Source organism: Cimex lectularius, unplaced genomic scaffold (assembly GCF_000648675.2).
Source record: "Cimex lectularius strain Harlan isolate CLEC.00 unplaced genomic scaffold, Clec_2.1 scaffold45, whole genome shotgun sequence".
NCBI classification, from domain to species: domain Eukaryota; kingdom Metazoa; phylum Arthropoda; class Insecta; order Hemiptera; family Cimicidae; genus Cimex; species Cimex lectularius.
In genome coordinates this window covers 1,514,969-1,542,002 of record NW_019392634.1, presented here as the reverse complement: position 1 = coordinate 1,542,002, position 27,034 = coordinate 1,514,969, and the positions used below count along the sequence as shown (strand labels likewise).

General features: G+C 35.6%; 1 protein-coding gene across 6 annotated transcripts in view; it reads right to left on the bottom strand.

The window, feature by feature from the left end:
- The window catches only part of LOC106662758 (apoptosis-stimulating of p53 protein 1), a 478,897-nt gene that overhangs the window by 104,924 nt on the left and 346,939 nt on the right, over positions 1-27,034 (bottom strand). The window lies entirely within an intron of this gene.

Sequence of the window (27,034 nt, the reverse complement as noted above, 5' to 3'; positions counted from 1 at the left end):
TCGATATTCTGTCTACTCCCAAACAGTCTCCAATGTTCACCCTAATCAATACATTCGCTCAAATTATTCAACCAACGTTTGTTTACTTCAGGTAAAATAAGATATACAAAGAAATGGATGGAAAATTTGTAAATTGAACATACATTCACACACTACTTTCAAACCACTAAAAACACTATATAAAAAAACTGCAAACGTTCTGTAGAAAAAAACATCGAAAAAATCTACAGTGGAAATACGCCCCCTACTGCAAACGTGCCAAGCGACAACCGACGGACCCAATGTTATAAACCCTAATCTGACAAGTGAGAGACAGTTCCTCATTGAAGATATTGTTCCTCATGAAACGCCTTTGAGCAATTCAACAAACCACCAATGAAGACGGACCCAAAAAGTGTCTCTATGCCTGTTCTGCGTGAATCCACTGATGCACAAATCCATCATCCAATCTAAAAGTAAATAACCTAGGCAAATTTAATGTGTCTCGGTATTCTATTACAAACACACCGCAACGTTCACGCTAATAAATAAATGCGCTCAAAATAGAATAATATTCAACCGATTTATGACATATTACAGTTGCAGGTTAGTGTTAAAGTCTGTAATAATAAAAATATCAAACTAATGATATCGGTTAATTGAGTAAATTGAGCCAACAATGCTTGTTTTAACCATAAAAATTTGAAAAAAATGTTAATCTCACTTTAGAAAAACGAGAAAATATTATTAATCAACAATAATAGACTTTCGGATTAATTAATCCCTACCAATCTCATTACCTGCATGTAAACGAAAATATGAAATGTGATTAATTCAATATGATTTATCAAAACGGGGATTTTCTTAGATATAATTTACATTCAAAATTTTGCGTAGGACGGTTAGGTTTTATATTTTTACAATCAAAATTTGAAGACATCTTATCCCAACGAGTTATCATATTTTTAATAGATGTTACAATAATAATCTATACCAACAAGGTCTCAATAATAGTGGTTATAATTAATTACAAGCTTAATTAATTGCACAATTAACATCGCGCTGCGCATAACTAATTCATTGTTAATAAATGATCTCATCGGGGCAATTGTTCAAATTGTACCACCTGCATAGAAACAATTAAAAACAAGTAAAAGTGAAAAATGAACAATTCGACGGGGCTGGTATTTATTAAACAGAAACAAATAGCGGGGGTGTATCACAAGGTAAATTAATTTCCATTCCTCAATTTCGTTATTGCGTATTCAGCTAATAGTGATTTCATCGCTTGTCGATTCTTTTTCACTTTAATTTGTCCGTATAACTTGATTCTCATTTGATTCATGGTACCAATGGCAGAAGAATTTTACGATAAGATAAAATAATCCAGCTGCCGTGGGAGAGTTGAAATGAAAAAAATATTACCTCCGGACATTAGGGAGATTTCGCGCAACATTAGCGTGAACCGTACGCTAAATTGATCGAAGTGCGCATGCGTAGATTCAACGGAACGCTATCTGAAATAGCGTTCTGCGTTCTTTGTCCTAGAATAGCGTACTGGTTAACGGGTGACGGTAAAGTGGTTTTTATTGACTGTGTTTTTTTTTTTTTATACCCTGACTTCTAAAAATGCATGTATATTTGATGTTCCAACTTTCGAATATGTAACCGTTTTACTTACATAGAAGCAGTGATAACTGTTAGGTAGAAATACTGCAACCTTAAACTTCTTTCCTTCAATAAAGCCACAGCAATTGTGTAAATACACCCATTGGCTGTACTGCCTGAATACAATCAATTTAAAAGCCAAAATCCTAAGGGATAGTTTTTTTGTTTTTTTTACGACGGTTCGCAACAGCAGATCATTAGATATAACCTCCCTAAATGTGCTAAGCAAAGCTAAAAGCTTGTTTTTCTGAAGAGGATATGACACTTTTCGTCATCAATTTGATTTAAAATGAACTTGCCCCGAATCGCCCGGTAATACGTTAACAAAATCAGCAATCAAGAGAAAATCCATAGCATCCGTGAAAGGTGGGTTTATTTAACTAGGATTTAGTAACTTGGCGAATGCGGCGAAATCCGATTTCCAAAAAGTCTTCAAATAGCGTCAACGTTAAATATAACTGTGACCTTGAAATAGCGGAAACGTTATACAAAGATTCTCTATTATCAAAAAGTCCAATGGCCGATGGAACATTTCTTAGCCCCCTAGAAAGGAAGATAATGGTACTTCAGCCATTAATACGCCTACAATTCCAAGCATCCGATTAAAAATAAAATACAAAAAAAATTTAAATAAACCTTTCCCACCTACAAGACCGGCTAGAATTCTTCTGAATGAACAAAGTAAAACACAAAACTAGTTTTACCCCTTTTCGATGATGATCCAGGACATTTCGGTCAGAAAAGTGATACAACCAGTTTTTTTAAACTTCTTTCAAGTTTTTAATAATCCGAGTTTAACTCGCGTCCTTTATCGGCGTTTCCAAATAATATTCAAACGGACACGATTCAGTTTCCGATCCTATCCTCCTTTTGAATGAAACCATCCGTGTGATATAACAAATTTATTGTTCTTTGCCCGGTCGTTCGAAAATAATAATTCAACAGGAAAGAACATTTTGGATAATAACAAACTCACGTCAAAGGACTGCACATTAACATCTTACGTCTCGTTGATGATGGGCTTTGGTCTACGAGTCGCAAAACTCATACTGTCCCGGGGTCACTTATTGGGTCTGTTTTCACTCGTTAGTTTATTGAATTACTTAAACGCTTTTAGGGATTGTGCCATGTTCAGTTAAGAACTGTCTCTCACTTTGCCCCTAACCATTGAGAGCCTAACCATGCCACTCTATCTAGCTACATGTAAAATATATTAGAGAAGTACTGAACCACTAGTCTGACAGACTGACGCAGTTTTTGGCAGACGTACTAATAAATAAAAGCAGTAAAGTAGCATACACAGCTGTCAGAGTTATTTAGGATGACCGTGTAGGAGTAAGAAGAACTGAAGAGAACTGAAGTCCTCTAATACCAATGACCTGGTTAAAAAATGGGAGACAAGCGAAAGGAACGATCTGGTTTTCAATGCAAGAAATAGCTTAATCCACAAATTTTACGCAAGGCTCGATTTAGACCGAAAATACCTGTATGACTTGTCTTTGGTCTTACGGGCGATGGGTGAATTGTTCCAGCTGAACTGTTAACCATGGCCAAAGGACTGCGCCATAATTTCCACATGGACCTACAACCTCCCAGAGGACACTTTTCACTTCATGCCATGTTCTAAGAGAGTTCCGCCAGAAATACTTTGGGAAATTGAATCTGGATAAAGAATTCTTCGCAATCATTAACGGAACGGATAACTGGAGGAATCTGGCTGCGTACCTTACTCATGACTTTCATTACCGACAACATTTGATGTAACACTTCAATTTAAAAAAAAATCAATTAAGTGTACCTTAAATAACAAAAATATGTGTATATGGCAACTCGACAAGGCCATTGTCATAATAGCTTTTAAAAAATGTAAAGTTAATGTACGTACTCTTGAGTAAACAAAGTATTTATTTACGAATTCATTGAAATCCTACAAATATTTACAAATACGTAAAATAAAATACTATTTATTTAATTATAAATGGTATTAAACAGCGAATAAATGTTTCAAAAACGGTATACGAGGCTCGGAGAAAAACATATAATTTATGTAAATTTACTAAAGCAATGTAAAGAGAATATAGAAATGAGCCAAATTAGAAAATAACAGTAATAAGTAAAACGTTCAAAAATCGTTCCGACGTTTCATCGATCGAAGTCACGTGACATCCGCCAGATCGATCCGTGATACTTCCGAGGGTTGGATAGTTGCGGTGAAGTGATAATGATTTAGCTACCAGCTCATTGTGAAACGTATCCGATCCAGATCTACAACAATCTAAAACAACTTCCATTTGAGATGGGTTCGGGATCATTTGAACCATTCTGACACCATTTACACTGCCAAATAGCCAATACAAAGATTAAACGGACGATCAATTCACAAAAAGAAAATAAAGAGTCAGCGTTATTCGAAAATCAATTTTTTTATTAGTAAACTTTATTTTCCTAGTAAAAAACGTTTAAATTTTTTATTCATGTAATTTTTGAAAAACCTTTGTCAAAAGAGGCTAAAATTTGCGTATACACACTCCGGATCACATTTTGAGAAGACTAATGAAATCCTTCTTTTTTTTTTTACATATTAAACTTGCCTATTAAAATTTAATAAACTGATAAATTGTAGAAATGAGCCAAATTTGAAAACACTGTAAATTTAAGGCTCTTAGATGTGTTGAGAGATCTAGACGGCATGTGTATCTAAAAGGCACTGGTGAAAAACAACTTAAAAGGTTATAATTGCTAGTTAGTGTGACAGGGCATTAAACTATAACAAAGCTCATAAGCTCGTTTATATTAAAGTGTAATAAACAACATTACACTTTTAAAATAATAACAATAATTTTGTGAATAATTGGGATTTAGACATGAACTAGCTAGTAATGATTGTAAGAAAGTCTTTTGTCTAACTGTTCTACACGTTGAACAAAGAAATAAAAGTGCGCACTTTATGCAATTTGATGGCATAGGAGTTTATAGTTACATTTTAACGAGTTGGGGAATTTTTAAATGGGAAAAAATCGAATTAGGTTCAACATAAAAGGTCATATAGGTAGGTCATAAGGTCATTGGTAGTGACTTAAATTATTAAGTTCATTTTATCGTTGTTAGGTTTAATCTTTATAAATGAAATGGTGTATTTGCTAATTAGCCAATAATCGAAAAACAAAGTTTCGCAAGACAGCTACTGGATTCCTCAAATGTTTCATATTAAATAGAGTTAATGTTACTTGTATATATATANATATATATATATGTGTGTGTGTGTGTGTGTTTTTTTTATTCAGCAAACTTTATATGTCTAGTAATGTCAAATAAATGTTGTTATATACACAGTAAAAGGCAATGAAATCATTAAATAATATAACGATAAAGACTGCCGTACCTAAACGATCTGAGAAGCCACGGGTACGCCTAGTACATTATTTAAGAATATGTATGATAGGTTATTTCAAGGTAAAATTAATATGGTAATATTTGCTTTCATTTATCTTGATATTCTAGAATTTTCTCCATTCTGATATTCGTAACACGTGCGCGTGCGCAAGCAATTTCAAGATTAGGATCATAAGTCAATCATAAGTGAAGGGAATGGAGATATTTGTTGGGATATCTGAAATGTATATGATGAACAGAATTGGTCCGAGCACACTCCCCTGTGACACTCTCGCGCTCCGAGATGGCAATATTCGGAGTAGGCCTGTCATCAGGAAGCCCAGAAGGAATATTATTTACCCTCAAGTTATGAGGATATGTGAAACACCTGCCTTACATTTATGTAAACTGTTGGAGTATTCAACTCATCTAGTTTTTCAAAGGTGCTGTTGTGCTCTTAACACGTACACAAATGTTAAGGAAGGTTATTAATATGTAGATTTTCTAACAAGTTTTGTCAGTTCGTGTTCCTTACTGAAACTGGTTGCCCAAAAAAGAGATTATCTGTTTAAAGATTCTGTGATGGAGATTGTATGACGGTACTCAATTTTATCCTTTGATCATATTTTTGATCTTTTTCTCTCAATTCAGCATGTTCTTCCTGTTTTTATTATTTTGTTTTACTTTTCCATTATAAGCACTGTGGTAAGTAAATCAAAGCATACATTTGCATAAAATACAGAACATAAAACTCACAACACCTAACACAGTTTCATGTGTTTAAAACTTTGTTGCAAAAAATTTATTCTTGGGTTTCCTTAAGTTTTTCTGGAGTTATTGTAACAATTTTTTTTAATGTAACTATACGACTATTTTGATCTGTCGAATGAGTTGCGGTATGTCACCATCGTCAGTGCCGGATGTTACAGATAATCCCTGCGAGACTAGACACACCCTACTCATCAACGCATACCCCTCGAAAGTAAATCTCAATCTTTTGTTGTTTGTTTTTTGTTTGTCGTTCAGTTTTCCGTCAGATAATCGGAACGCCGTTTCTGTTTTATTTTAGACGGGCTCGCTTCTGAAACGACATTAACATTCTTATCGCGGTTGGTATGCGATTTGTAGAGAATGTAAAGAGCTTTCGGTTGGTTGCCTTCATAACGGCCGATATTTGGTTTTGTTTTAAAGCCGTGAAGCCATGAAAAATGTGGCATTGAACATGTTTTCATGCCTATTTTAATTATTCGAAGGAAGCCGAGTGTTAAAATATGGAGTGTTTCGAGCGATTTTCCTGATTGGGCGAATCTGTTGACATAGAAAGTTTAAAAAAAAATATTATAAAGCGAACAAGTTCGTTGTTTATAGACAAACTTCACTAAGTTTAATTAATCTTTAAGGCTCAATAAAAACTAAACTAGACTGTAAACAGTGTTGGTAAATATTATTTTTCATGTTTTATAAATTTATTTTAAATATTCTCCCTATGTGACGTCTTGGTTGAGATAAAAAAAGTCAGTATCACCAGCGGGATTCGAACCCACGACCTTCGTCTTCCGGGAGAACCGAAGTCAAGTTAGCTGAAGCGGTAGAGTAGCGGCGTTAGCCGAAGGTCTTGGGTTCGAATCCCGCTTGTGAAACTAACTTCTTTATCTCAACCAAGATTTTACATAAAAAGATTAATTATTTGAAAGAAGTAACTTGGTCAATTGACCACTAAAACGTAAAATGAATTAATATTTATTTTAAATGGTCAAAATACATGATCGTGAGCGTGTCTGATATGAAATTATACGCTTTCTATTTAAAATGTTTATGGTTCTATATTACACTTTAATATAAACGATAGTTATACTTAAGTGCTTTACTAACTAATAATCATTACAAATTATTAGGCTAGGTTTGGTTGATGAGAAAAATTAGTGTCACGAGCGGGATTCGAACCCACAACCTCCGGATCAGTACCGGTTTCTACCACTTGGGTTCGAGTCCCGCTCGTGACTATAATTTTCAACTCAACCAAACTTTACATACTAATTAAGTAATTAGTTTGGTAAATAGGGCCAACTAAAAACGTATAATTCCTTAAATTCACTAGTTTCGTGGTCCGCTTGACCGACTAACATATTATAATTAATCAAGGTTTTTAGTTGAGATAAAAAAGTCAATGGCACGAGCGGGATTCGAACCCACGATCTTCGGCTTGATACGCCGCTGCTCTACCACTTGAGATATCGTGACCTCGATCCACTCGGACATCAACTTCCCATCTCCCGCTCGTGCCATTGACTTTTTTTATCTCAACTAAAATCCTTGATTAATTGTAAAAACTTATAGAATAATTATAACCTTTTATAGCCTGGTTTCCCCCAATACCTTTTAGATCTACATGCCGTCTAGATCTTACAACACATTCTAACAACGACAAGTTTATACAATTGTCTATTTTGACTCGTTGATTCATTGTATTTCTTTTAATTTATTTAATACAGTGCCATTTAGATCTCACGATATATTCTGTATGCCACAAGTTTACATAATTTTTTAATATGATTGAAAATAATGGAAATAATTTGATCTTTAGTGAGATAATATTGAAGCGTAAGAAAAATTTGTGCCCTTAAGTAGATCATTTATATAGAGGTTTTTTTCCTAGAGGAAACTGTCAACTGTCATGGGTATAAATTGATAATTTTTAAAGTTTAGTTAGCTGGGTTTAAACATTTTCACATTCTGTTGGCCCGTTGTAAATTCAAGAGGGAGGAGCTAAGGGACACAGAGAAATGACATTCCTGCCTATCTCTGGTTAATAGTTATTTAATTCGTCCTAGGGGGGGCTGGTTTATGGAATAGGGGTTGTACACCCTCTACATAGGTCGGCATCAAATTGGCCAGCGACCAAAATGGTTTAAGTCATAAATTAAAAACACGCCACCTGAAAAGGACAGGGGTTATTAAGTCGCTCCGAGCCTCTAGGGGGCAAGCAGAGAAACAAAAGTTGCATTAATCAATCCAATGTCTTGAATATCCGGGCTGAAATTTTCATTCGATTTATGATGGCCTTTTGTTCTATTTTTGGATCATCGACAAGACATTCATATTACATTTATCTAAGGAAATTAATTACAAGATGAAATGGATGGGAAATTCACGGATTACAAATGAATTCGTAATTTATTGAGTGCTTAATGGTCAAAGTTCTGGAATGAATATATTAGCAAATTAAATTAAATGTAAGATCATTTTTTGGATATTTTCCAAGCATCCAGATTAAAAATTAACAGCCGATTAACAAGTGAATTAAATTAAAAATTATTTAAACATTTTTCTTGCATAATCATATTACATTTTCATATTCATTAATAACTATATGTATAATAAAGCAAGCTGTGCCTGCTGGATCGGTTTTAAAGTTTCAAAAAAGTCAAATTGAATGTTTGTGGAAAACACAGAAAAGTGATGACTTTCTATTAATATCTAGACAAATCTTGAGCACTAAAACCGAAAATGGACCATTGGCTATGTACGGCAGTAATAAGACCCATAATACCCACTAATCTTATGGACCGAAGCACAATAAAAACAAGCTGCCAAAACGAAAGGCAGTATACAAACCTATATATCACAGGGGCAATAAAAAAAACATCAATTGCACCAGATACTTTTCTAAACCTACCTCCATTTATACAATGAGGAACTAGGAAAGGCTAATTTATGCGTCAGAATACTCAAACTGGATGGAAATTAAAGACCTCGGGAACATAACAATAAATTTATTTCCATTTATACAAGGAGAAGGTAGGAAAAGCTCATTTATGCTCAAGAACGCTCAAACCGGATGGGAACTAAACACTTCGAGTACACAACAATAAACAACCAAATCAGACATTCATTCTTACAAATGAAGACTGACTAAATGATTTCAGCAATACACGTTACAATATCCTATAAAATCTCAACAGACTACAAAGAAGAAAAATTCAGGAAGAAACATGTACAATGATATTGTGTACGGATGTCTCCAAAACACATGAAGGATCACAGGTTTTTTGTAAAAGCCCAAAACATGAGCAATCAAGAACATTAGGGAAGTATGTTGATTGGGATTCGGGCTGTGGTCTTCAAACATACAATGTTATTATATCAACGCCCAAGTTTTCGACAAGTTTTATTGCCTTCTTCAGGGGATCTACAGAGACAGGGACATAATCATTTAGACAGTTATAAATTGTATAAATAGTTATAAAATATCAGTTTTTTGTTACTTACAGATACAAAGTCAAATCGTAAACACATTGCACATTCCACGATATGTATACAAACAAACTATATACATATATAATAAATAAATAAATAAAAACCTCTTCTTAACAGCCTCTTACATATATAGGCATTTTTTAAAAACCAGTAACAATCACTTAATAAATAATATTCTTTTGGTACATAAATATCACAGGCGTTTTGACTAGAAAATTGTGTTTATCACGTTATCTGGTGGGTGGGGAACTATCACCTAATGATAACAATCATTTCCCACAATTTTTAAAAACAAGATCTTAATTTCTAATACATTGGTAATTCTATGTTATCACAGCCTGTTATAATATATAAAAAAAATAAATAAATAGTTAAATAAATATGTACGCAAGTATTGTTACGATCTTTTGGGACAGACCTTATCTTTTTCTAGGATCCCACTGTACATCACACTTAAATTATTCAGATCTGTTTTTAAATTACAGGCAATGTTGTCCTGATGAATAGATATCATTTCCCTCAAAAGTCTACGATCTGTTTAAAAACAGATATGAATAATTTAAGTGTGATGTACAGTGGGATCCTAGAAAAAGATAAGGTCTCTCCCAAAAGATCGTAACAATACTTGCGTACATATTTATTTAACTATTTATTTATTTTTTTTATATATTATAACAGGCTGTGATAACATAGAATTACCAATGTATTAGAAATTAAGATCTTGTTTTTAAAAATTGTGGGAAATGATTGTTATCATTAGGTGATAGTTCCCCACCCACCAGATAACGTGATAAACACAATTTTCTAGTCAAAACGCCTGTGATATTTATGTACCAAAAGAATATTATTTATTAAGTGATTGTTACTGGTTTTTAAAAAATTCCTATATATGTAAGAGGCTGTTAAGAAGAGGTTTTTATTTATTTATTTATTATATATGTATATAGTTTGTTTGTATACATATCATGGAATGTGCAATGTGTTTACGATTTGACTTTGTATCTGTAAGTAACAAAAAACTGATATTTTATAACTATTTATACAATTTATAACTGTCTAAATGATTATGTCCCTATGTCTCTGTAGATCGCCTGAAGAAGGCAATAAAACTTGTCGAAAGCTTGGGCGTTGATATAATAACATTGTATGTTTGAAGACCACAACCCGAATGCCAATCAACATCGTATGAAAGCTGGTTGATCGCACAACAAACATTAGGGAAGTATGCCTTGGAGTTTCAACCTGAAACACGTCATCAACGCATGTCCCTTAAAAAACCTTAAAATAGGTTACACTGGCAACAAACTACTCATATGACCGGATAGAGAAACAGCTATTAAAACATCAGGATTTAAAAAATCACATCAAAACTAGTCATTGAATGCTTCCAAAATCTGGGGAAAATAATAACCTGATATCTTGGGTACAGGAGAATAAGAAATTCTGGGTAAGGAAAAAGCAAACAGAGAAAGATCTGCAAGGCCATATGTAGGCCCTGAACCTTTAGATAACAAAAAGATTGAATAATCCTCTGCTAAAATAACCCTCGCCAATGCTGGCCAACTCGCTGCTACAGATAAAGGGCAAAACTCATAGGCGTGATAAGACCGGTCAATGACAACTAAGAAAACATTTATATGACATGGCTATTCAACAATGAAAATGTAGATATGCAATGCGGAGGAAGAAACAGCCAACCATATCATCTACGCATGCGATGCAACCATTCATTGAAGACATAAACTGGGATACAAAGTAAACCAGGGGAATGGAATTGCAGCAACGACCTAGTATTCGTTAAGAGAAGGATCGAATCGATTGTACTGAACTAGGGAACTAGGAAAGCCAGAAAATTGCAGTTTTTGGAAAAAAATCACTTCCTAGTCATCATCATCATCTATAATTGAACTAAGAACATACCTTTAATTAATATTTGTGTGGAGTTTAGTGAGCGTCAGTTAATGATTATTTCGAGATCGTGAGATGCGGTCTGGTGTGATGTAGGTTTTATAAAAATTTCTTTATCGTGCCATCGTTTCGATCTTTAATGAGATCACCATCCTCAAAGTGTTTGTTTTCTGAGTAGATGTGCCATTATTGTGTGTCGTGTTGACAGTGCCACTGGCACTCTCAACACGACACACACACAATAAAGATCTCAATAATCTTAATAAAGATCGAAACGTTGGTACGGTATTTAAAAAAAACCAAAAAAAAAAAACACCTAACTATCGCCAAATAATCTTTAATTAATAATAATTTAGTTAAAGTTTTTTTCTAATTTTTTTGTGTGCAAATCATAATTAATTTTCATGTGTACTGTAGCTATTTGTAAAATAAGTACAAAGTAACTTGTGACTGGCTGGGTCAATTTTCAACAAGATATCGATCCTCTCCTTCCGGCGACTATATTAAAACGAGCCCTAATCGAAAATAAAAAACGATCGAACGAAGCTAGTGGCATTCGAATAAAAAGGTCACAATACTAAACATGAACTTTACCAAAGAGCCATCATAAAATTGCTGATACATTATTTTAATTTTAATTGTTGTACTTAATATTGTAAATATATAAAAAATCGACGATATTTTTCGATAGATTATTAACATTTGCAAATTGCAATTATGCAATTAATTTTTCGGACAATTTTTCTTCTCATGATCGTGTTGAAATTTAGGTTTAGTAGGCGGGGGTTGTTTATCGTTTAGGGAGGTTGAAACAGATGGAGTCGCTGTCGAGAAGGGGTTGTTTTAGCTCAGATACAATGGAACGCTTCCTCAGGGCATTCTTAAATGAACATTGTTAAAAAAAATAGAACTAAAGTATGAAAGACTCGACAAGTCCTGGAATGAACGCCGAAGAAAATTGTAAAGGGCCGCTTTGTGGATTTGTCGACTTGTACATAACTCTTAAACATGCCCGTGTTAAGAGAGCTGCTTTGACACATTTGATCCAAAGAATGCATTATCTTTTTTTTGGATTAGAAACCATCGGGAATAAATTTCTTAGGAGAAATTAAATTTTACTTAAATATTGTAAGAAAAAGCTAGTTTACTGAACACAAATTTACGACGGTAGGATTGAATTCTATCAATGAATTTATACGTGGGATCCATTACTATTCCTGATCTATGTGCACAATTGCCAATGCAACCTATTTTAAGATGTTCTAAGGGACAAGTGTTGACGACATGTATTTCAGCTCGAAAGACCAAGGTATACTTCCCTAATGATTTTGATTACTCAAGTTTTGGGCTTGTACAAAAAACGTCTGATCCTTCATGTGTTTTGGAAACAACCGTATATGATTCTTGCTGAACCATTTATAAAATCCACAAGCTTACCTGCGTTCGTAGATGATCAGGTCATCTTATCAAGTCATGCGTCAAGAAATTAATAGCTTCTTACAACCTGCAAAGCCACATGGTTGAAGTCAAATCGTGGAACTATTACTGGGAATTGCTATAAACCCAGAAAAATCGTCCACAGAAGTAACTTTCACATGGAAAAAAATATATCAAGTCAATAGGTTAATCTTTAAGCATAGTTAAATACCACACGCTTTATCTTGAAATAACTTTCAGCAACGTCTAACCTTCAATAAAAAGGATTTAGTTATAAGAACTCGTACGCGCATTCATCTATTACAACCTATACTTTCTAATGTTTCTTCATTAAATCTAAAAACAAAAACCCTATATGGCATTAATCCGGTTCATCCAAGTCCGGCAAAACTGAGTAATACGCTTAACATGGATCCGCCATGGTACGTCAGGAACGACGTACATAAAGACCTTAACGTTCAGAAGTTAAAGATGTGATTAAAAAAAATTCTCCACCCGAATACACACCCAAGACAATTCTACCTTGTCGGAATATGCAGAGCATGTATGTAGACGATGATCTAGACGAACATCGATCATAATCTTGGGTTAATGAAATTATCAATTGTTATTGAACTTTCATCCCGATGTGTTGATCATGAGGCATCAAGACCTCGTCACTTCCCAACCATCTGGGCTAGGCTCCAAAAGGGGCTTTCGACAACGAGGTCATCTCAGCCCACAACGGATGCAACCTATAATCTAGCCTAAAACTAATTAAATTCTTTAATACATTCGCACAAAACAATTAGTCGGTGGAATATTCGATATTCTATTCGACTTATGTTATCTATTTATTTGACACTATTTAAACATTACCACTCACGCTAATCAATTCACGCACTCAAATAAATAACATAACCACAAAGCACATAAATCACATAAACAATAAAAAATCCCGACTTCCTCCAAAAAGCCGAGAAACTCGATAGAGTGCTCGAGAACCATTCTTAAATCCGCCAGCATTCCTGCACGCTCTTTGTGAAGAGCCAAGACATGACAAATGTTCTACATCGATCAAACTTTCGCTGCTTAATAGGCACTGCAAGCTTGGGCTCAGAATTGTTATTATCGTTTGTAAAAGTGTTCGGATGTTACTTCATGATCTTATTATTTATTTTCAATTAATTAATCTTTAGGTAAGATATTGGTTGAGATAAAAAAATCAGTGTCACGAACGGGATTCGAACCCACGACTTGCGGCTAAATACGCCGCTACTCTACCACTTGAGCTATCGTGAATTCGATCCAACGGACGCCAACTTCCCATCTCAACCCCACCTTTTGAATTTTCCCTCCTTTTTGCCATGTTTCAAATGAGAATCTAATAGATTATACGACATTTGAAAAATAGATAGAGTTAGTGTCCGAGTGGATCGAAGTCACAAAAGTGGAAGGCGTATTTAGCCGAGTGGATATAGCCGAAGGTCGTGGGTTCGAATCCCGCTCGTGACACTAACTTTTTCATTTCAACAAAAACCTTACAAAGATTAAGTAACTGAAAAGAATTTATTTGGTCAATCGGACCACGAAACCTAGTAGACTTATTATTTATGTAGATAATTTCATTATTTAATTTCGTTAAGGACTGTCAGTGGATAGTAACATTCCTTCACATGTCATAGTACGACTATGTACATGTACATGCTGATATATACATGAGCATACAGCAATATATTTGTTCAAAGTTTACAAAGAAATAATACTTTCTTCTTAAAATTGAACCTCTTGAAGTTTGAAGAATCGTGATTTTCCAAAATTTTGGACAAATCCCAGAACAAAAAGTTTGTTACACCAAGAGAAAAATGATATAGCCACTAGCTTAAACTATTAACAAGACGTTAAAAGACTGCAACAAGGTATCGAAAAATAAAAATCAATTAAAATCATACGGATTTGGTTAAAAATATATATCTATGTATACGTAAGTGTACGTGACGTTTCTTATATATGAAAAGAGTAACGTCAAGCAATCTTCCATTGGGCGAAATCGTGATATTGGATCCCCGCCCCTTCAAAGCGTTTTTCCAATTGTAAAACCCAATATCGCCATGGACATACCGAGGTTTGTTTAGCCCTTTTGAGAAAAGTCATTCCCAGAGTATGTCGTTTATCGACCATTTTCTTAACTGGGTCATAATGTTGAAGTCGGTCGATTCCCAGCCACGGCAATCCATTTAATCAATTTTCCCCCGAGGGTAATTAGTAATAATGAATTTTAAAATGGCGTATCTAATCCCCGTGCCCGATTTGCAATTCAAACACCTCCGTTTACAGAAATATAACTGTGTTCTGCGTTGTCGTTTTAATCGAATCGTATAAAACATTTCTACTGTTTATTTAACCTGACCGTATAAACGCAGCTTTAAATTTATTATCACATCGCTAAAACAATCCGTAGGTTACAAAATGTATATTTGTATATCATAATGACACTCATTCTATCTTCCTGTAGTGTTACGCTGATTAAAAATATCCAGTTATAATTAAATTTACTCATACTAATTTATCACAGGAAACGTACAACTAATTTTATAAAAAATATCAACCAATTGTGTTAGTAAGTTTTCCATGTATTATTTTTAAATGAATAAGTTACCACCTACAAGTTTAAATAGTCTGGCCGTTTCCTATCATCCTGGTCCGCCTAGTTTTGCTGTTTCCGTCTTCCATTTGTGTTATATTGTTAACTGATCCTATTATAACGCGATTGATTACGCAGACAATTTGGAATTACTTATTTGTACCTTACACATATTTTGGTGTGGTGTTTAGTGACCGTTAGCCAATGATTATTTGGAGATCGTGAGACGCGGTCTGGTGTGACGTAGGTTTTAGAAAAAACATTTTCTTTATCGTGCCAACGTTTCGTTCAAGACTGATTTCGGTCCTACAAGTCTTCGCAGCTGTCCAAATCTTCTGTTAAGTCGTTGTTTCTTAAATCTTTTGTGGGGATTCCACGTCAGTCTGCAGTTATCTCTTGGTTGTTGATGTACAGTGAAGAGCAAGGCTGATTTTCGCACACTGAGCACATTTTTCTTCATTCCTTCTTGTCCTCCACTTTTTGCAGTATTCGGTAAGTTCAGGGTGTTCTTGGATGTTGGCGGTAGCTTAGATAGGATTCGAGTTAGAGCACAAACTTGCCCTATCATCCATAGGTGGTGACGAAAATATTAGGAAATGTACTTAGATCAAATATTGCAATTGAGTGAGGTACGTCAATTTAAGGGAAATCTTTTCAAACAGAAAACCCGAAACGTGTCTAACGCGATGCCCGTAATGCTTATTAAAAAGCAGATTCGAAATTGATGCCGTGCGAAAATGTGGGTAGTCAACAACACCCATTGGTCCCAGAATCCGTTTGTAAAATTTCAAACTGCCACATCAAAGGAACAATTTGCGTGAATGGATCAAGTTAAAGGCTCGATGAAACAACACCCTGAGACAGGGGCAATTAAAATACTTAATACAACTTACTACAGTTTGATCGGCAAGAAGGTGTGATCGAACAGGTCATACGCTGATATCTGCAAAGTCAATGGCACCTCTATGCTTCAACTTCTCACGCGATATCCCATCAAATTGGAGGCATGCGCTGACAGATCAAAACAGTGAGACTAAGCAGGCAGGATGATCGGAAACAACCAAAATTCAAGCCTAAACAAGAAATCTCAAAAGTCAAAATAAAAACTGTTAAAAATGAAGCGGAAAATCGATTTGAAATTACTGCATTTGTCAGTGTTTGCTTTCACGGAGCTCATCAGAATGTACTGCTGGGTCTAACTGTTCGACTCTGCGAGCTTGGTGGTTTGTTGAACAATTCAAACGCGTTTCGGCATTGCGCCATCTTCAGTGAGGTTCCCGCGTTTGAGTAATTTAACAAACCCGCGAGTATACACGGGCCCCAATAAGTGGCCAGTGTGGTTCAACATGTTGTCTCACTAGGGTGAAACTAGTACTTTGTCGATTTCCTGTACAAAATAAAGCAGAAGAGGTCATAGCTACACTGTAGCCGCCTCCTATACAAAATTTCGGACAAGTGGTCACACTAAAACTTTACTCGTCACCCATATAAAATGTCTCACAAGAAGCGCAGTGTGCAGTTTCAACATCTACGATGAAAAACGCCTCATAAGAACTAGAACTAATGGTTTGTTCCTGTTAACCATCAACAATGGAATTTGTTAATTTCCATAGTATTAACATCTCGTAATGTGTTTCCACTGAAGATGGCTCAATGCCGAAACGAATGAAAAAACTGCATTAAGCCATAATCTACATTACGAAGAAATACAGGAGAAAGAATCGACCAACAATTATTGTCAATTTCTAAAAAAATTTTAAATCAAGATTGTAGTCGTTGGGGGCCTGGGTTCCCTCATACGGGTGAGGGACATGGGCATGTCAGCTCCTGTGACCTTGGGGATGTGGACTTTTCCATGCCAAATCTAGATGTAATGGTTTTTATCCACATCCCCGAAGGGGTCACAGTACAAAAATAAGGTCTGGAGGATCATTGAGGGTGACCCCTCCTCCTCCTCCTGCTACGGGCCGTCGCTGCCGGGGTCTTGGTTCCTGGTGGCCGGGGTGTCCGTCACACCTGCAAAATCACTTGGTCCGGATATCATAGTATAAGGCAAAAAAAAAAAATATCGTCGCTACCGAACATTTTATTATAACTGTTTTCGCTCGGACTCAGTGAGGAAGGCAACAGGAAGAACACTTACAAATTCATTTATCGAACGTTTTCCACTTTTCAATGTTTTTTTCTTCTTTTTTGAAATTTAAACGACGAAGGGAACAGTCAATGATGTATGAAGGGCGGTGTAAATTCTTAACCAAACTGAACGATTGTCAGGGGAATTGGCCGAGTGAAATTCCCACTGGGTCCTAAATTCCCCGCTCTTTCGGGGTAAAAAGATACTTATTAAAAATTCCTGTAGTCTGCTAGCTGGATAGGATAGGGCCTAATTTAAGTGGGACGACACGCCCTCCACGGCTAAGCCTTTCCAAGTTTGTTCTCCATTACAAGGGAGAGAAAACGGGTAATGGAATATAAACAAGGCCCTGACATTCACTCGTTTTAATTGACCAATGATACAAATGTGCCTTTATGTTAAAATGTTAACAACGTTAAAACCGCTTTGACCTTTTAATGAAGGTGATAAATTTTTCACCCGATTTATCCGGCAAACTGCTGAACGTACATTTTCTGGAACTAGCGCGCGGCGATAAACTCAGACAAACAATGTCCGTTCTGATGAATCCACTCGTCCGACCATGAATAACAGCGAAAACGGGTAGACCAAAAAATGGTTATTAACGCACCAACTGACATTCAAACGTTTACAAACATCAGACGGTAGAAACATGTTCGAACAATTTTCCACCCTGGTATTTTCCTTTACAGGAAACGAGGAAAAACTTTTTCAACCCTGATTATGAAGGGTTTTATTGAAATTAATGTATTAAAATAAAATTTGCATAAAAATTTAATTAAAATCTATCGTATTTATCTACGATTTGATGAGATTTAATTTTTTTTTAATTTGCTTTCACCCATAAGAATTGCACCGATTGATATTTAGTTTCTTAAATTCTTTAATTAAAACGACCAAATATTTATAAAAATGTAAATAGCTATGTAATTATTTTGTCGTTTCCAATCCAGTTTCAGGATTTCCTATGTTGATCAGTGGTTATATATATAATTTCACAGTGTGTTAAAATATTCATGAATCAATTAACCTTTTTCAATTAATTAATCTTTATGAAAGGTATTGGCTGAGATAAAACAGTCAGCGTCACGAGCGGGATTCGAACCCACGACCTTCGGCTAAATACGCCGCCGCTCTAACACTTGAGCTATCGTGACCTCCGGACGCCAACTTCACATCTCAACGTACAAACTTGCGAATTTTCCTTCTTTTTGCCATTTTCAAATGTCGTGTAATCTATTCGATTCTCGGCGATAAATGATATGATGTAATAGCAATGATATCCTAAATAGTCTCACTAAAGGTTCATTTTAGTTTGGTCGTTTGTGAATTAAGTACTTTCTGGTCTATCAAGTTTAGATAGCTTTTTTCTTTTTTTCAGTGTATTAGTAACAATAATTAATGTCATTTATTAGCGTGACAGGAAGAGGTTGCTTAACCGCGCCCCAAGGAATAAAGGGAACTCTGGGGAAAGTGTGTGACGTCTTGAGAGTAAAATTAAGTTATTAGCGAGAATGGAGTGGGTTCGACTCCGCCCCGAGGAAAAACGAGTAATCTGGGGGAATGAATGTGACCAGACTTCTAAGTTTGTATGGGTTTTGTATTTATGTTAATTTATCAGAATGAATGTAATTTATTAGCGTGAAAGGAAGGGATTGCTCAACCGCGCCACGAAGAATATCGAGTATTCTGGGGGAGAGAATGTGACCAGACTTTTATGTTTGTGGTGTTAAAATATTCATGAATCAATTAACCTTTTTCAATTAATTAATCTTTATGAAAGGTATTGGCTGAGATAAAACAGTCAGCGTCACGAGCGGGATTCGAACCCACGACCTTCGGCTAAATACGCCGCCGCTCTACCACTTGAGCTAGAGTGTGTATAGTAGCTTATGTGTTTTATTGTTGACAACCTGAGGTACAAATGTGAGGTATTCATTTTAAGATATCAACCTAATTTTCATATAAAAGCAGAGTCAGTAACTAATTGAGGGCTCAAATGATTGCAGGTAGAAAAAGACGCGTTAAAGTCAAGAAAAATACATGAAATCAAGCTTTTTGTCGTTTGGTGGATAATGTCAAACGATCTGAGACAGGTCAGTCTTCAGCAAGAACTTTTCAAATGTATGTTATAGTTAATGCTGTTGTATTTTTGTTATCATGAATAAATCAGTGATCAACTCTATAATCCTGATATGTTTGATAACGCATTTTTTCCGCAATTGTGGTGAAATGTTTTTCAGTAAACTAGTTGTCATGTGCAGGTAACCCACGTTTTTCAACATCATGATCCATCGACGGTCATTTCAGAAAACGTAAGTTTTTGGTAAAATAATTCCTTTTGTCCACCATAGCTTAGTTTTACGACGGCATCGCTGTGTTGTGACAAAAAAGTTATGCGAATTAGTTGAAAAGAGGTCGAGAGGTACTGCGAGGGAGGTGGGACCATATTTAACATGGGTGAAGGAGTGGTCATGACGAGGAGTCGCATATGTCAAATACAGGACACGGTCATCCGACCGTCCACTTGTCCGTCCAGCGATTGAGTCCTCTCAAACCCAGAATCTCTCAAAATTTCAGCCCATTTTTCAAACGTCCAATCCGTTTTTACGTGACGTGATTTTCTGTTGTTGCAAACATTTGAGAAATTGGGTCAGTCCATTAATCATTCTACGGGAAAACCGAGACGAATTTTACGACGGCCAAATAAAAGACGAAACATGAAACAACATCTGTGGTGCAACAAAGTTAAAAATTAAAATATTTTTTTAAAATGTTAAATTTCTTTAAAGGTGAACTGATTTCTCTGCAAATTATTGTGATTTTTGTTATGTTACCCAAACTGCCGTTAACAATGTATTGCAGTGTATGTAGTACTAAATGTAAAATAGAATTTATTGATTGTAAATTTGACATGTTAGCAAGAAGTTAGTACAAATTCATTCATTGTACATGGGAGCTAGTTGAAGCGGGTAAGAGCTGGTGGCTTTACAATGCTCGATCGTTGCCTAAATAAAACTTCATTTCTTCTGGCCTAAACATTGGTTTTCTTCCGCGGACTATTTTCCACATTTTAAAATGTTCGTCCGATGATCAATCCTTTCACTGAGGACTGTTTTGGAGCTATGGCTACTATTCATTTCCAGTTATGGTAAAGTGACCAGGAACTCGTAAAGCTTATTCTTTACTGAAATTTATTTTAACCGGCATGAATTTGTTTATCTCGTTAGCTTTTTTATACGGAAATCAGTACATTCAACAATTAGATCATTTTTTTGCGTAAATGTCAATATAAATAATTACCATAAGCTCAGCTCTTTAATTACTTGACATTAAGGTCAGGAAGGGAAGGGGTTTTCACCACCGAAGACCTCCCAGTATTTATTAAATTATCTTACAATCACAGGTACATCTTTTTTATATTTCAATATATCGGGAGTAACCAAAGGAAGTATCTACGGTCCGATCCTTTTTGCAATATACACTGCAGGCAATCCTACTTCGTCAAAGCACCGTCATCTACTGCTTTGTCGACGACACGGCTGTCTGATGACCGCTACCGCGAATGGAGAATTAAGATAAACGAAAGAAAATGTATATAAGGCACTTTCGCACTAAGAAAATCACTTTGCTATCCTTTACGACTGAATGACAGACTTCGACAGACTAATGGCCTGATACATCAAATTGTACATCACAGAGGACTGCGGTGGCGGAGTGGTTAGACTGTCCGATTCCTATTTGCCACCAGCTGTTATCCGTTCGAATTCCGGTATAGCCCATGGCTTTTTAACTGATGGTAATATGAAAACTGGTGGTTTGACCACTGGTTAACGACACCCAAGAGGTAATTGCACGTTAAGCCCTCCTATATAGCAGGAATTACTTACTTATATACGCGCTGACAAGTTCAGTTTTGGGACTATTGACCTGCCTGCACTTTTTTAATAAACTTAACCTCATTGGTTCGACATACACTTAAGGAGTTTTGGGCTCCAATAAAACTATCCACATGGACATCCATATTCCATCTTGCGTAAACTCCCATCAAAAATTCCACTTAACAACATTCCGTCACTTACTCTCTAGACAGCTAAACAGACAATGGCCTAGCAATTTAATTCAGTGCGTGTCTGCCTACGTTGTGACGGTGTGGCACCATTGACCAAACTCAAGACATGCCAGACCCAAATGCTACCTGTATATACGATGTACCTAGTTATTTCATCAAAGCTGACAAGTGTAATGGTTATGGTTACATGTTACCTCTATGTACTATTTGTATAGAGTGTCTTTGTTTTTTTTATGTTTCCAAAGAAGTAACGAAGAAAGAAACTTATTAAAATGAAAGAACGCAGGTTTCTCTCCTCTAATGAGGTGTAGATGTTGAAGTTGCAAGATTAATTTTGTCAAAGTTCAGTACCAGCTTAGTAGAATAAACGTGTCATACACAAGGAAGGACGAGAAAAGATGAAAATGTAAAGAATCATGTAAACCAGTTGAACAAATACAGGTAGTGGATAGTTGAAACAATAAAACTACACTTTATGATAGTTTTTATATGTATATCTAGATATTTCAATCAACTATCAAGTTATCATCATTTTGCCTTAGTTTGTCCTATGTTATTATGATAAACCCTTTTTACGTGAAATTGATATTGTTATGGAGTGGTGTTTAAGGAGAGAATGGCAACAAAACGTGCCCCTATCAAAATAAGAGGATTCTCCCATAAAACCTGTACAACCCGTCATGCTTAGTGTTAAAAACATGACTTTTTTTTACGTATGGTAACTTTTTTTTAGCTCGCTGATAAAAATAAAAGGATGCGATAAAATGTAACAATATAGATGTTGTGTAAACCGAAGAGGATTTGAACCGGAAGAGTTATTGTGATTTATATTCTGATCGAATACAATTCAAACAATATGGAGCGTTGTAGCAGTAAATCTCGAGGACTTATAACTCATGGAGTGAAACGGGCCATGAAAACATCTTGTTTGTCTATTTCGCCGTAACTATTTATTTCAAAAAAACCGATTCGCCTCAGGTTAAAAACGGCCACAATCGCCATCCGATTCTTTTTCATGTTTTAATCAATGGGAGCATAAATAATCGGGTTTGTTACTTGTATCAGCCGTTTATAACGCCCGGCCCCAGCAGAGTGAAACTGCCTGCAAGCGACAATTTAACCCGATTTACGTTGTCACGTCTGAAAGCTGAAATTTTAAAAACGCCAAAAGAACGATAACAAAGCGAGAACCAAATTACCAAAAAGAATTTCAACTACCACAATTATTTTCAAAAAGAGTGAAATTGTGTTGTTTTCCTTAGTATTTTATTTAATAAATAAAAGCTCCTTAAATAAACTATAGGGAATAGCACTTTTATTTAAAAGAAATATAACCATAATCAGCATAGCTGTGCTGCTTGTCTCTCACTCTCACTCTCACCACACGCACGCACACACGCACGCACACACGCACGCGCGCACACAAACCCACACAAACACACGACGACGACGAGTGACAAGGGAGTTCTTTCCATTGGTCTCTGCCGCTAACAGAAGAGCTACCTGTAAATGGTCTACAGGCGTACTCAAATCCTGACAGGACATGGACAATTAGCGGAGTATCTCTTTTCCATTAATATTATCCCCGAGCCAGCTTGTTCTTGCAGTCGGGCGCCTCCTCGGACTGTGGATCACATTCTTCTGGAGCGCGATGGACTGTCGGCTGCCAGGCTTCCGTTGTTGCAACACATGGTGACACGGGATTACGATGGCCGCCCCCAACAAAGTCATGCTTTTTGGAGGCCGAAGTACTACCGTCTTTTATGAAGTTGGTGTCGGGAATAATGGCGATCATGAATAATTAATACATAACTGTAAATAATATTGGAGTTTTAAAAAATTATGTTAATTAATTGTGTTAATCATTATTTGGAGTTAGTGTAATATTGAGCGAAAAAAAGAATCCGTAGTATTATTTTATCTTTATATTGTAAATATGCTTTGTAATTTTTAATTACGTTATTGTTATTAAGTATAAGTCATATAATACCTAATGTAGTTGGGCATGAGGTAAAAAAAAAAATTAATAATAATTAAAAAAAATAAACAGACACAGACCCAAACTCTCTCCAGTTTCTTCCTCTCCTATTTTCTTTATTTCACTATCTCCTGTTGAACATTCACTCAATGACATTTTATTCCTTACAATGTATCTCTGTCTCTGTAAATATTTATTTGTATCCATTTTTAAAACAGTTATTTTGCTTTTCCTTTTTTTCTCTCACTCACTCTCTTTTAATTATCATTAATGTATTTCTCTCATTCTCTCTCTTTATTTAAATTTCTCCTTGTCCCTTTCATTTTTTTCTTCACTGGAACGAAAAGGACTACTGACACATATTCTTATTCTTACTATAAATATCTCTTGTTTTTGTCACTGATTTTCTGTCCGCTTTTGCCTTTCTGTTTATCTCTTTCACTCACTCTTTCTCTTTATCTGTTTTCCTCTTTCTTCTTATCGTTAACACAAACTCTATTGAGTCATTCGTAGTCAATTTCTTAAAATATCTCTCCCACTCTATATTTTTCTTTTTCCCTTTCTCTTATCTTTAACTTACTCTTTCATTAGTGTTTTTTCACTATCTCTTCACTCACTCATAGCTTCTTTTTTACGATCTCTCCTCTCTCTCTCTCTCTCTCTCTCTCTCTCTCTCTCTCTCTCTCTCTCTCTCTCTCTCTCTCTCTCTCCTTCCCCATCTCTACCTTTTTTTTTCATTTATTGGTGCAACTTCTAGTCATACAGATTGCGTCTTACAAAAATTTGTGCAGGTTCTTTTTCTCATTTTTTTTTTTTTTTTTCTTNCTCTCTCTCTCTCTCTCTCTCTCTCTCTCTCTCTCTCTCTCTCTCTCTCTTTCTCACTGACTCACGCACTCTTTTGTTTTGGTTTGATTTTAGAATAATAAGCGTCTGGTTTCGTTCTTAGTTCATTACATTCTGGTCTGCTTTATGTCTCAGTTTTGGCAAGTTTGTCTCAATAAATTCCTCTTTCTTTGTATATCCGGTAGCTAAATGATTTTTGTAAATAATCCAACAAGACAAGTATATAGAAAACATATAAAATTATTTCACTAGTTTTCGTGGCCCGCTTGGCCAATTAATATCTTTCAATTAATTAAGGTTTTTAGTTGAGATAAAAAAGTCAGCGTCACGAGCAGGATTCGAACCCACGATCTTCGGCTAAATACGCCGCTGCTCTACCATTTGAGCTACCGTGACCTCGATCGATCCATTCGAACTTCCCATCTCAACCCCACCTTTTAATTTTCCCTCCTTTTTTGCCATTTTTCAAATGTCGTGTAATCTATTTGATTCTCGGCAACAAATGAAATGGTCAATCGGACCACGAAAACTAGTGAATTTCATAAGTAAAAATGAAGTACACCTTCACTAAAGCTCTCCGTGGCCATTTCATTTGTCGGTGAAAATCGAATCCTGATTACACGACATTTGAAAAATGGCAAAAAGGAGGAAATATTCGAAAGGTGGGGTGAGATAGGAAGTTAGTGTCCGAGTGGATCGAGGTCACTGTTGCTCAAGTTGTAGAGCAGCGGCGTATTTAGCCGAAGATCGTGGGTTCGAATCTCGCTCATGACACTGACTTTTTTATCTCAATAAAAAACCTTAATTAATCGAAAGATATCAAATAAAATTGTCCTGGATAGGAGCAATGTTTACAATTAATTTAGATGTTGTACATATAAAATAACTCCACGGAACATATCTAATTAATACTACATTAAGAATGGATCAACTCAGGGGATTACAATTTTGCGTATTGTTCTATAATTATTGTTCTATTGTTGTTTCACAATAATACATTTGTAACTAAAGGGAACGTAAATGCGTTTCTATGTAACACTGATGTTACATTATCGATTTTTTTGATTGTCAAACAGTCCTATTTTGGCGCATAGGCAGCCGACAGGAGCTATTAAAAAGATAGATAAGAGGAATTTAGGATGAACTTCTACTGGAATTACTCATGAAGTAAAGGAGTGGAAAGTCGTGTAGCTTAAACTTCCGTGTAATTATTAAATCATTAGGCGAATCTTTTGATTTAGTTTTAATCCTGTAACGGCTTAATATCGATTTTCGGAACGGACGGGTAGTTTGTAAAGAAGAAAAAAAACCTTTTTTAAGGTATTGCACACTTCCTCGGTGAATCCGGCAATGATATTTCAACCGGCGGGCCGAGGGGGTTGTCCACCCTTTTAATTCCTTTCGCACTGGCATTAATATCCCTTTTGTCCGGCACCCAGGGGGTTAAACAAGGGAAACAGGGAAACGTTTGTCAGCGGAAATAAAGGACCTCTTCCAACAGTTCGTGCAGACTCGTTAATATCAGACTAAGCTCGGCAGGATCTCCGGCATTTTTATCTCCCGACTCAGCATCAACAAACAGTTTTAAATATTTATGCTTACCGAGTAAATGATGAATCGAGCCGTTTTCCTTTAGTCCAGGTGAAGAACAATATTGTTTCAGGATTGTATTTTAATGTGTACAACTCTCCAAGCCTCTTTCACCGTGAATAATAATTTTTGTGAAACAATGGAGGAGCAAAGATAACGTACTCACTTCCTATTAAATTTCCCAAGTTTAACTTCATTGTTCCGGAGTATTCAAAAAGGGGTTTCATTCATTCCTGTAACCCTCGTAACTCCCTTGAGGTCGTTAAAGGGTGAAACGAATTTTCAAGGTAAACGAGCCGCTCACCTCATTTATAAAATTGTTTTTAACATTTATAAACGCTTACACAACGCGCCCAATTCCGAAAGGAGAAACTTGTTCACTCGGAGAGGTTTTATTCAATGAAACAGATCTTCAATCTCGTTATCTGAAGGTCGAAAAGTTTTCAAAGAAGTATCGAATCTAAATTTGAACTTATTATAAGCACTGTTAAAGACTTATTTAAAAGCTCAGCATCTTACAGATGGGATAAATTGACTGTTTTCAAACAACCAACTTGCTAAGCTCTTCGATTTAGTTATCAAGCTTGTTTTACTCATGATCACTTTGCTCTTCCGTTTATTTTCGCTGTTTACTGTTCAATTTTTTTACCGTATGAAAAGAACACGATTTCAGTTAAAATGACAAAATTTTGATACAATGTTTGAGAATATATAAATTTGTAATTTGGTCGTTTGTAATCATTTTATCTGTTTTGATTTGTAGATCCGTTTTAGCATTTTTCGACATGAGGATCCAATGATGGTATACCGATTTGTCAATATTGCTCTTTAAGTAGTCGACTGATTTTTAAAACTTTTGAACAGGAAAAAAAAATTTGAAAGCAATACCAGCAGTCCACATAGTAACATGTCTTTATGTGGGGCGTCAGACAGGACAAAACAGCAATACTAGCCGGACCGGGAAGGTCGGTGTACCATCACGCAAACGTCAACAAATATCATAATTACATCGAATGAATTACTCATCAACAATATTTAACCAAAAAACTAATTACAACTTACAGGAAATGGGACATGTTGACAATCGCAATTTCTCCTTAGTCTGGATATGTAGACTCAAAATGCAGAAACTCCGAGGTGAACGAACGGACTTTCATTATCCTTTGACGTGCT